The sequence below is a fragment of the Mobula birostris genome, chromosome 7 (genome assembly GCF_030028105.1).
Source record: "Mobula birostris isolate sMobBir1 chromosome 7, sMobBir1.hap1, whole genome shotgun sequence".
NCBI classification, from domain to species: Eukaryota; Metazoa; Chordata; class Chondrichthyes; order Myliobatiformes; family Myliobatidae; genus Mobula; species Mobula birostris.
The window spans coordinates 113,992,545-114,005,074 of record NC_092376.1 but is presented as its reverse complement, the minus strand read 5'-3'; positions in this window follow the sequence as shown (position 1 = coordinate 114,005,074).

Below are 12,530 nucleotides of genomic sequence, written 5' to 3'. Positions count from 1 at the left end.
TGTGATCTCTATGAGGCTGAAGACTGTGAAGACTTGAATTCTAATCCTGCTATGAAATAGGACTACAGAAAATGCATCAATACTATGTTATTTACCTGGAGTCCTGCTGAAGCGTTTTCGCCTGAAATGTCAACGGTACTCTTTTTCATAGATGCTGCCTGGTCTGCTGAGTTCCTTCAGCATTTTGTGTGTGTTGTTTACATACCTGGAGTTTGGATTTATTCTGTTCCCTTCAGATCAGCGACAACCCATCTGTTTTATTTGTAATACCATACTGTCTAAGGAAGCCGCGAAACCATCAAGATTGCTGTAATGCTTCCGTGAAAGACACCCTGAAAAGGCTACTTATGGTATTACTCAGTTCCAGATGATAGAAGCATTTGAAAAGCATTGCACATTCGAGCAATTTGCCAAGAAAGCTAAAAATGACATTGATAGTGTTCTCATTGCTTCTTATACTATTTCCAAAATGATAGCAAAATGATAGCAAAATCTCATACAATTGATGAAAGATGCCTGCTGTATCAGAAGTGCTCGCCACTGTTCTCAAAATGCATACCAGTATTTTAAAATTAATTCCTGTGAGTAATAACTTTGTAGCTTGACATATTGATGAAATGAGTGAAGACATTGAGTATCAACTATGCACAGAGCCACAAAAAACCTGACGAAGGGTCTCGGACCAAAGCGTTGACTGTACCTCTTCCTAGAGATGCTGCGTTCACCAGCAACTTTTATGTGTGCTGCTACAAAAAAACAGAATTTGGGATACAACTGGTGAGTCAACTGTACAAGACAAGGCATTGCTAATGGCATATGTACGGTTTATCGAAAATGGAAAAGTTTATGAAGTGATTCTCTTTTGTAAAAAGTTCAAATATTAACTCTCATATCAATGGAGAATCGATCTACGACAAGCTCAAAATGTATATTGAGGAGAAAAGCATTCCAATTAGGAACATGATTCCTTGTACAGCAGATGGAGAACTATATATGACAAGTCACCATGCTGGTTTAGTGGCATTTATGAAAAAAGAAATTCCAGTTCTGTTTGCAATCTATTGTGTAATTCATCATCAACATCTCGCAGTCAAAAACCTCAGCCAGTGACTTTTTTCAAACATGGCTCTTGTAATATTTGCTATCAGCAAAATTAAAGCTCATCCATTAAATAGCAGAATATTTCACCTGTTATGACAAGATAATGATGAAGAGTTTGAACATTTGGTTCTACACACTGAAATGCGTTGGCTGTCAAAAGGCTGCTGCCTAAAACATTTCTTTGATCTCTTTGACACCGTGGTTGAATTTTTGCTCAAAGTTGACAAGAGCTTGGGAAACAAGATTGAATTTCTATGTGGAGATTTGGCATACCTAGCTGAACTATATGACAAAATAAACATTTTAAATATGAAACTGCAAAGTGAGAATTTCAGTTTAATCCAGGCAAATGATCAGTGTCCACTTTTATCAGAAAATTGGAAATATATAAGCAAAACATTGGAGAAGAATGTTTTCACAGTTTCCCCGTATGGAAAGTATGGCACCCTCTTCTACAGGTGGTGATTTGCAAGAGTACTACTTACACCTGCAGTCACTGAAGAAGGATTTTCAGAATTGATTCAAGGATTTCATCGATCTGGAAATTCCGGACTGGGTATCCAACCCATTTCTTTGCAAGATGGAAGAACAGGAAGAGAGCTTGCAAGAAGAAATTATCAAAATTCAGAGTGACGAAGAAGCAAAAGGGCTTTTCAAAAATGTCAGCTTTTGTGGTATGTTGGTACACAAAGTTTTCTGGCCTTTGGAGAAGAGCTAAATTGCTCTTTATTTCATTTCCATCCTCCTACCTTGTTGAAAGGGGCTTCCGTGCAGTGAACTACGTACTCACTAAAAACAGAATCAGCTTGGACGTTGTTATGCATGGGGACTTAATGCTTTTGCTGTCACAACTTGAATCAGATATTTCAACTCTTGTTGAAAACCATCAAGTTCAAGGATTGCATTGATATCACAGCTGCTGTACAGTGCACAGGTACTGTGTAAACTATGTTTAAAGACATATAAAAATTTACAGCCAAATCACTTTTCTCATGTTAGCGTATGGTAGGCATGTTTTTACACTATGGGACATCAGAAAGCTTATTGTGCCTAAGGGGTGCGTTGTCAAGTATGAAAGTGCTTTAGGGGGGCTTTAAGCTAAAAAAAAAGTTGGGAAACACTGTTGTAGGCCATACCATTCAAGGAAAATATGATATGATTTCCATTGGAAGTATGATACAGAACATTAGTTGAAGAAATTTATTTATTGGATATACAGTGTGGAATAGGCCCTTCAGGCCCTTTGAGTCGCACCTGCCTAGCAACCCCCAACAACCCCAATTTAACCTAACCTCATCATAGGACAATTTACAATGACCAATTAACCTATCCGGTATGTCCTTGAACTGTGGGAGGAACCTGGAGGACCTGGAGAAAGGCCACACATTCCACAGGGAGGATGTACAGGGACTCCTTACGGAGAATGCCAGGATTGAGCTCCAGTCTCCAACGCCCCGAGCTGTGATAGCATCACGCTAACCACTACACCACCATTGTCCCTAAATGATAGAAGCAATATAAAAGTTGAAAGCAGTAAAGTAACAATTATGAAGCGAATTAACCTGTAGCAGTGAGAATTTTAGAGAACTAAATAAGACTGGATAAGAAATCGTTATCATAAGAATTCAATAGGACATCATAATCATAAAGAATTCCATATATCAAACGTAACAGGAATAAAACAAGCAGTACCAATTAACTCACTGATGTGATTGTAATGGCATGGAATGCCACTTGCTGTTACAGACAATGAATTTCAATGGAAAAGGCATAAAATGGGAACCGTATATATTCAAATGTCCATTTTTAATTATAACTAAAGTCAAACTAATAAATCATTCTATTAGATATTCAAAAAGCAAACAGAATCACAAGTGGCAGGGAGGATCGTGCAGGAAGATTTTTTTAAAAAGCCTGAATTTTGAAAAGCGAATCTCCATGGGGAAATGGTAAATAACTAGATCAGCTGACAGTGTTTGGAAAGGTCACTCAAAAATAATACCCAAGGAGGAGGCATCTTCCATGCATTATACAACACTACGCCCTTCCTTTAAAGGTGAGGGTCATGTTTTTGCTACACATAGAGGGGACAGTAAATATTCCTCTCAGTGCTAAAGTCCTTTAAGATATCACTCCTAATTTGAGTCATAAATAATGCTTCCAGAGTAAGCTCCAAGTTTGTGATCAGTCTGGCGATGGTATCTGATGTAGGCAGATGCCTTTCTCACTTGTCCTGCTATCCTTTTCCACATCGCCAATGTACAGCATGTTTCACATTTCTTCTCAGATGGCCAAAATGGACCCTACCAAACTTTGGGTCCTATGAGATTCAACACGCATATCCAGCCCCTCTTTCTCTTCTAACTTCTGTTATCACTGTCGGTTCTGCATTTGTCTGCTGATACAGCTCTTGGTTTGTGGTTCTCCTTAGCCAGCAAATTCTATCTTGCTTTTAAACATATAACCAAAAGTACTGAAGCAGCCCTACTGAGTATTAGAAATAGGAAGGTTATAGAAAAGCAAATTCTGCAATTTGTGATATCAATAGAATAGTAATGACACTGGAGCTTTATGGTGAGTGAAAAAATAGCAGTGATAAAAATTTATTCATTTTCACAATGACGTATCCAGGGACAACCAAAGGCAACCCTGGCATTTTCAGCAGGTCTAACCATGACATCACCCTGTCAAAGTATTTTTAAAGCTTCAGTTAACATTTTTTTACATCCTAGAAATATTAACTGATGAGACATACCTGTTGACTAGTGATGTGCGTACACCATATTGATACTTAGAGAGACATAATGATAAAAATCACCAGTTAGTTCATTTAACTTCCACAAAACAAAGCAAAGGGACAATTTATCAGGAATCACTTCAAATGTTTAGCGCCTATCTGGCCTGCTGTGTGTTTCACTCTAACTCATCTCAACATTCATTCCGATGTGGTTGAAAAGGCCAATAGCCTCTTGATCAGCAGCTGAGCTGCTGGTTGTCTTGGTCATTGTGAAGACATCTTCAAGCAGAAGGGCTGAGCAGGAAACACAGAAGTAGCTGAGCAGCAGGGGCCCTTCTCTTGCAAAATGGAAGGGCATTTGAGTACTAATATGTTATGTTTTGTGGTTTAAGTGATGAGATGAGAAATGCGAGACCATCCGGTCCTGATGAAGGGTCTCAGCCCGAAAAGTTAACTGTTTACTCTTTCCCACCAACGCTGCCTGGCTGGCTGAGATCCCCCAGCATTTTGTGTTATTATCAGCAGCTATTAAGAAGTTAACCTTTAAGTTACACATGAGCTGCGTAAGATTTACTGATGATAGACCAGAGATGTCGGCGGCAATATATTCAAGCTGCACACTTAAGACTTGGACTTCAACACCTTGGCTGAAGTTGAAATCCAGCACTGAGGGAATGCTGCTACATTTTAAACAAACCATTAAATGCTAAGATCCCATCTGCTTTTGCAGATGTGAAAGACCCCATGACCATGCAGATGGTATAATAACTGTGGCTTGTGCACCAATCTTGCAGTGCTGGTTATATCCACGGTAATCTCCAGCAGTTTCAGAGCACCTGTGTACAAATGCTTTATTGAAGTGTAATATCAACTAACATGCATGTTCAAGTTAAATTTATGATTGCACTGTTTCATCATCTATACTTGTGACTTACTTACATATTCACATATTGTGCAAGTATACCACAGGGTTCCACTTATGGCCATCAAGCCTTTCCTCATCTGGCTCCATCTGATTCCTTCTTTTCTCTTTCCTTACCTGTCTCTCTCATCCATCAGCCATTCTCCTGACTTCCCTCCTCCACTTGGAACCATCTGCCCATCATCTCTCTCTTCACCTGATTCCACCTCTCGAAAATGGTTATCTCCACTGCAAACCCTCAAGTCCTGATGAAGGGTCTCAGCCTGAAACATCAACTTTCCACAAGTTCCACCTGACACACTGGGGCTACTCCCCCCCCCCCAACATTTACCCTCACTGAACAAAACAAAGATTTATCCTGTCATTATCACTCTATGGTTTATTGGAGCCTGTGTACAAACTGATTGCATTGTTTTCCAAGGTACAACAATAGTAGCAGTTGAACAGTATTCTTGTGGCTGCAGAATCCTTTGAGAAAAACGTGAAAATGCAATACGTTATATTCTTTTCCTTTTCAACATCATAAAAATGTGGTTGGTTCTGCAGGAGCAGCCTGAGGCTACTGACTCTGGTTGCCAGGATAATGCCAGGGAATGTGCAATCAGGAACCACTCCACACTTCTGCATCTATAGAGTATTATACTGAAGTTACAGCAAGATTCAAAGTTCTAACAGAAAGTTAATCCTATCATCCGCAGCCTTTGCTGAATGCGTCCCCACAATGGTGTTGTGCAGACAATTACAGGATGAATACTCAATGACAATGAAGAACAAGTGATATATTCCTGAAATAAGATGGTAAGCAACTTGAGGGGAGCTTGAAGGTGATATTCCCATGTGCCTTCTTAATACGTTCGCACTGGTGGTAGGGAGCGTGCGTTTTGCGAGAGCTACTGCGGTAACTACAGTGCATTCTATAAATAGCGTGCAATGCAGCCAATGTGTACCAGTGATGAGAGGAATTATTGGTTCAGGTGGTTGATGGGTGCCAGTTAAGTAGACGATTTTGTCTTGGATAGTTCTGACCATCTTGAAAGGTGCTGGTTCTGCAGTCATCCAGGCAAGTGAAGGCTAATCCATCATTTCCTTTACTTGTGCTTTATAGCTGATGAAATGACCATTGGCTATCTATCCTCTGGCCTTCTCTTGTAGCTACTGTGTTCATTAAACTAATCCTGTTGGCATTGTTGTAATCCATAAGGCAAGCACCAGTAAGGAAAAGTAAACAGAGGGAAACTTAAAGCAGGTAACAGAAAAGACTCAGATACTCTTCAATGCTCAACTGCTTTAGAATCAGGAAATAGGGATCTTTATACCTGAGCACAAACTTACACCATTGCATTGTGGAGAACTGGATTGGATGAACTATTGGAGGAGGCGAGACTATGGAAATAAATGTCACATGCTTTCATCCAGTGGATGAACTGACAAAAGCAGCTAAAATAACACAGGAAATAGAAACTTGCCCAAAAGAAGATGCTCAGGTATGGTTGGCTCCATCTTCCCACCCAGTACTGTCACCTAAAATCCAACTCCCGATAAACCGGCTTGGATGCTAAGCTGATGAAGGATGCCCTGTCAGCTGTAAGTAAAATGGATAATGTCTCAGGCTTTTAGAGATATTTAGACATTTAAAAACAAAGTAGATAATTTAAAAATAAAATATACATATGAAATCAAAGCTTTTAAAAAATAAAGTTACTTAAAGAATGTGTAACCAGATAACTAATTCAAAATATTAAGTAGTATATTTATTTTAAATAATCCTCCTTGACTTGTATATCTTAATGCTGGCAATTGCCATGAAAGTGAATGGTGTTTGATCAGGTGTAGGAAATGAGAGGCAGTTTGACCACAGAGGTCTGGGCCACTATGCTCCATGCAAACTCCCTACAAACTGATCTGGTCTTCCCAGTTTATTAGCAAGTTTCATACTTTCTCAGCTCTTGTGTGGATGTAGCAAAATTTTTACACCTCGGTGTCTGATTGCCAGCTGTCTGATCAGAGCATTCAGCAGTAGCTGTCAGTATTCAGCCCATTATTCTGATGGTCTGCCAGAATCGGCCAAAAAGACTGAGGGTGTTGAAGAATTTCCTTTTCCTAACCCAATACTGTATCTCTAGCAATCCCTTACACGCAATCACACTCACAAAAAAAAGCAGCACAGCAATGCAGGAAAAGTATAAAATGTGTAGTTGAAATAAATGTAGGTTATTAACTAAGAACCATGAAATACTTGGAAGACAAAACACAATTTTTGTGTATATCACACTTCTCAACAAGTTATTTTCCTGTGCAGTTACATACACTGCTAAGAGAAATAAAAATACCTCTGATCAACCATAATGGTTTTCTCACTTACTTAGAAATTATATTGTTGATAGGATTGTGGATATTTCGGTATCAGAAACAGGTTTAATATCATCAGCATATGTTGTGAAACTTGTTGACTTTGCAGCAGTACAATGCAATACATGATAATAGAGGGGAAAAACTGTGAATTACATTAAGTATATTTATATTAAATAGTTAAATTTAAAAAGTAATGCAAAAATAGAAATAAAAAAGTAGTGAGATAGCGATCATGAGTTCAATTTCCATTTAGGAAGGGGATGACAGAGGGGAAGAAGCTGTTCCTGAATGGTTGAGTGTACACCCACAGGCTTCTGAACCTCCTTCCTGATGGTATCAATGGGAACAAGGCATGACCTGGATGATGGAGGTCCTCAACAATGGATGCCACCTTTTTGAGACATTGTTCCTTGAACATGTCCTGGATATTACAGAGGCTAGTGCTCATGAAGGAGCTGAATATTTCTGCAACTCTCTGCAGCTTATTCCGATCCTGTGCAGTATCACCCCTCTCCCCAATATTAGACGGTGGTGCAGCCAGTTAGAATGCTCTCCACAGTACATCTGTAGAAATGTTGTTGAGTCCACTAGCAGAATTCTGCGAGAAGGTTGTTTTTTTAGAAATAGTTAAACTATTCATTTTAATGTTTTACATAATTTAAATTTTATGCTGCTGATAAAACATTGTTACTTGGAAAGTATTAGCAATTGGATTTGAGGACACCTGCTAAAACTAAAACTCCAAAACAAAACTCATATATATGCATAAATACAGTGAGACATAAATACAGACCCCATGGATGCACATGTGCAGAGCCATTTATATAGTACATATAATTAACACATTTTGCAAAATACACATAGCAAGTGTGTATAAAGTACGATATGAACAACACTCTACATCAAAGTGCTAATGTTGTCCAGGAAACGGCTGATTTTCTCATTACATTCTAAGTATTAATTAAAGAAAACTAATTATATCAATTGAAAAAAGCTGATGCAAACATAAAATCTAAGTAGCTGCAACTTTTGAAACTGTTGTGTATGATGAGCAATTTAAGGCGCAGTTATAGTGTCACTTTCAATGCAAAGTGGTTTTCACTGTGAAAGTTACTGTAAAACTATAAGTCAGATTGACAAGTTCACTCCCGGAACAGTAAAGCATATTTCACCCTTAATGGTGAATTGGAATGTATTGGAACTCTTGGAGCCTACACCATGAAGATTTCAAAGTTGTAACATTCGTGGGAGACAGCTGCTCCCTCACACTCTCTTAACATCATGAAGTAGCCTTCCAGGGAGCAGAAGTCTGTGCATAAATTCTTTCATCACTTAGTTCAATATGACCTGCTGTGAAATGCCTCTGACAGCATAAATCAAGACTTCCAACTGAATATCACACTTCACTAATGCCTGTCTGAGAGCAATATCTAGCAGCCTTCACACTTCCATAAGTAGATCTTTAATACTTGAATCACTCTGCTGCTTTAGAAGAACACTCTTCCTTTTTGATTTAAGCTATCAGTTATTCCTCCTTCTTTAAACATGAAACCACAATAACATTCAGTAGCTAATAGTTACTGCTTTATTACCTGTGAATATTGTGTCAGCATTCATGCCTAGATCACACTCATCTCTTGATCTCAAAATGCATGGGTTCAGGTCCTACACCTACATGTAAATACATAATCTTGGTTGGTACTCAAACATCACCTTCTGAAGAGGTTTTAAACTGAAGTCCTATCTGCACTCTCACATGGACATAAAAGGGACTTCACTTTTGACCTAACTCTAGATGAACACTCTAATCCAGCACTAAGGATGAGCTCCAATCAGACAGATGTCCCCTCTGTTATATATCAAGATGATGCCATGGCACTATCTTTGAAAAGAGCAAAAGAATTTTTCCAGTCACAGAACTATGGAGTCATTCAGACACAGCCTTTGGACCAACTAATCCAACTCATCAAGATGCCAATCCAAACTAGTCCCATTTGCCCATTTTTGGCCTATGCCCTTCTTTCCATGTACCTCGTCAACTGTCTTTTAAAAGTTGTTATTGTTCCTGCCTCAGTCATTCAAATGTCCCATCCAATCATGACAGCAGCACTATCTAAAGGAGGTGGCCCAGTGATGAAATTCATTATTATTTGTGAAACCTTTTTGTTTGCAAACTACCTATGAAGATTCAAAGGGAGTCACATCTCAGGAATATTTTATTGGCTGTAAAATATTTACGAATCCTTGAGGCATAACCCAAATAGATTATTTCTTATTGTTTTCTAATTCCTCACGGGCTGTGATTACCAATCTATGTCAAGAAGTATTCACAAGAACAAATACCATTATTTATAGATTCCTATATCTTTTGACTTCCTAGTTGTTTCTTTCAACTTCAGTCTGAGATATGAAGCCTTGCCATGAAATAATTGAAAAGCATTGCTATTCTGAAACAGTTTTCCTGGCGAGTCTGTTATACTTCAACCCACTGATTAACAGCAACTATGTGCTTTCAGCAATATCAGAAGAGTTTCTTGGAATATGAGCAAAAATGTTTAATGATATACAATCCTGGCTGGAAGCCACACAAGGAGTAGAATGTACAGGAAGCTCACAGAGTTTGAATGCCATAATTAAGTATTGTAGAAAAGGAAATTAAAATGAGTGTATTTTATATAAACAATGATATCAGCCTAATCAGAAACAGTTGCCAGTAAAATGCATGTGTATAGTGGAAGCAATGATTAATGTGTTTAGTACCATACTTATCATTTAACATCAATTATAACTGCATTTATTTAATTTTCATGAGATTTTCTGTAATTTAACCATACATGGTAGATGTCAGAAGCTTTCGCCAACTGGAATTCTACTACATAATTACAACTCCAGTGAAATATATTGTAGAATTGGAATGACCGTTTGGGGGCATTTTAGATTCCCAGAAGAAATACCTCAAAGAGAGACCTTATCACACAGGGAACAAATTGAAGAGTAGGACGTTGACGGTCATGATGAAGAAAGAAGAGCAAACTGACGACAGGATGAGCACTTCAAGTATAGTGAGCAGTTTTGGGCCCTGTATCTAAGAAAGGATGTGCTGGCATTGGAAAGTGTCCAGAGGAAGTTCACAAGAATGATCCTGGGAATGAAAGGGTTAAAGTATGAAGGTTCTGGGCCTGTACTCACTGGAGTTTAGAGGAATGAGGGGGAAATCTCATTAAAAGCTTTCAAATTTTGCAAGGTCTGGATGGAGTGGATATGGAGAGGGTAAATTCCTATAGTGGGGGAGTCTAGGACCAGAGGGCAGAACCTCAGAATAGAAGGATGTCCCATTAGAACAGCGATGAGGAAGAATTACTTCAGCCAGAAGCTGGTGATCTGTGGAATTCATTGCCACAGACTGCTGTGGAGGCCAAGTTATCGGGTATATTTAAAGCAGAGGTTGATGCATTCTTGATTAGTGAGGGTGTCAAAAGTTACAGGGAGAAGGCAAGAGAATAGGGTTGAGGGACAGAAAATCAGCCATGATGGAATGGTGGAGCAGGCTTGATGGACTGCATGGCCTCATTCTGCTCCTGTGTTTTTTGGTCTTATGGTCCACGACTCGAGAAATAAACCTGAACAATGTAACATTTTTTAAATGTATGAGGTTAGAGGCTGAGCAAATGACAGCTATCTTGCAGGAAGTCTTAATGTGACAACAACTTGGATTTATAAAATTTATTTGATAAAGTGAAACATTCCAAAGCTAATAGCACAAGACTTTGTTCAGGAGGAGGAGAAAATGGCGGTGAAGTGCAGCTCACAGCGGCCACTCTGGTGGTGATATCTGTTATTTGTCAAGTAGGGTGGCGTGCACAATCCTGATTTGATGGAGACGGATGTGAGAGCACAGAGGAACATCTGGTGAAATTTCTGAAATGCCTGCTTCGCTGCTGCTGCTACTGTGTGGTCTGGAATCTCTGGAGGAGAAGACCCCGAATCCTCGGCTTTGCTTGTTGTTCAGCAGCCGGGGTGGGGTCGAAGCGCTCAGCAGAGGATGGTGCTCAGAGAGGCTGTATCGGAGGGGCTTGTTGGAGCTTCGAAGTTTTCGGACGGACTCAATCCTCTACGGTCGGGTGCTTCCAATGGTGCTGCATCGGCAAGTTTGCGGTGCTTGGAGGTTCATGGCAGGGAGAGTTTCTCTCTTCTGCCGCCTGCGTGAGATGATGAGACTTTCGGGACTTTGAGACTTTTTTTTTCCGTGCCCATGGTCTGCTCTTCATCAAATTATGGTATTGTTTTGCACTCTTGTAACTATATGTTATAATTATGTGATTTTGTCACTTTTAGTCTTGGTTTGTCCTGTGTTTTCTTGTGATACCATTCTGGAGGAACGTTGTATCATTTTTTAATGCATGCATTTCTAAATGGCAATAAACGAGGACTGAGCGTCCTCATAATCTCATCTAATCTAATGTCAGGCAACTCAGTAAAATCCCATGAAACCCAAGCAAAGACGGAAAATTTTAGATCTCTTGAAAAAGAACAGATAGTTAAATTGTTGTTAAAGGCCAGAATAAAAAGAAGCAAAAATGGTACCAAAAATGTAATCAGAAAAAGGTCACGAAGAAATGTGTGTGTGTAAGTACAAAAGCAGCTGAACTGGAAGGAGACTAATATCCTAGTGGGAAGGCTGGCTAGTGCAAGGCGGCTGAGAGTTTAAACTTGAGTTGTAGGGGGATGGGAACCAGAACAAAAGAACAGATAGTGGAATGATTGTGGAAAAAGATGTTGTTAAGCCTACATACAAAGTCAGGAATCAAAAGGTTGAACATGGTGCAACTAATGTTCTGAGCTCCATATATTTCAGTGCAAGATATATTGTAGGAAAGCAGATGAGCGTAGCGCATGGATCAGCACATGGAATTATGACATTGTAGCCATTAGAAACATAGAAAAATAGAAAACCTGCAGCACAATACAGGCCCTTCGGCCCACAAAGCTGTGCCGAACATGTCCTTACTTTAGAAATTATCTAGGGTTACCCATAGCCCTCCATTTTTCTGAGCTCCATGTAACTGTCCAGGAGTCTCTTAAAAGACCCTATCATATCCACCTCCGCCACCATCACCGGCAGCCCATTCCATGCACTCACTGCTCTCTGCGTAAAAAACTTATCCCTGACATCTCCTCTGTACCTACTTCCAAGCACCTTAAAACTGTGCCCTCTTATGCCAGCCATTTCAGCCCTGGGAAAAAGCCTCTGACTATCCACACAATCAATGCCTCTCATCATCTTATACTCCTCTTATTCTCCATCGCTCCAAGAAAAAAAGGCCAAGTTCACTCAACCTATTCTCATAAGGCATGCTCCCCAATCCAGGCAACATCCTTGTAAATCTCCTCTGCATCCTTTCTATGGTTTCCACATCC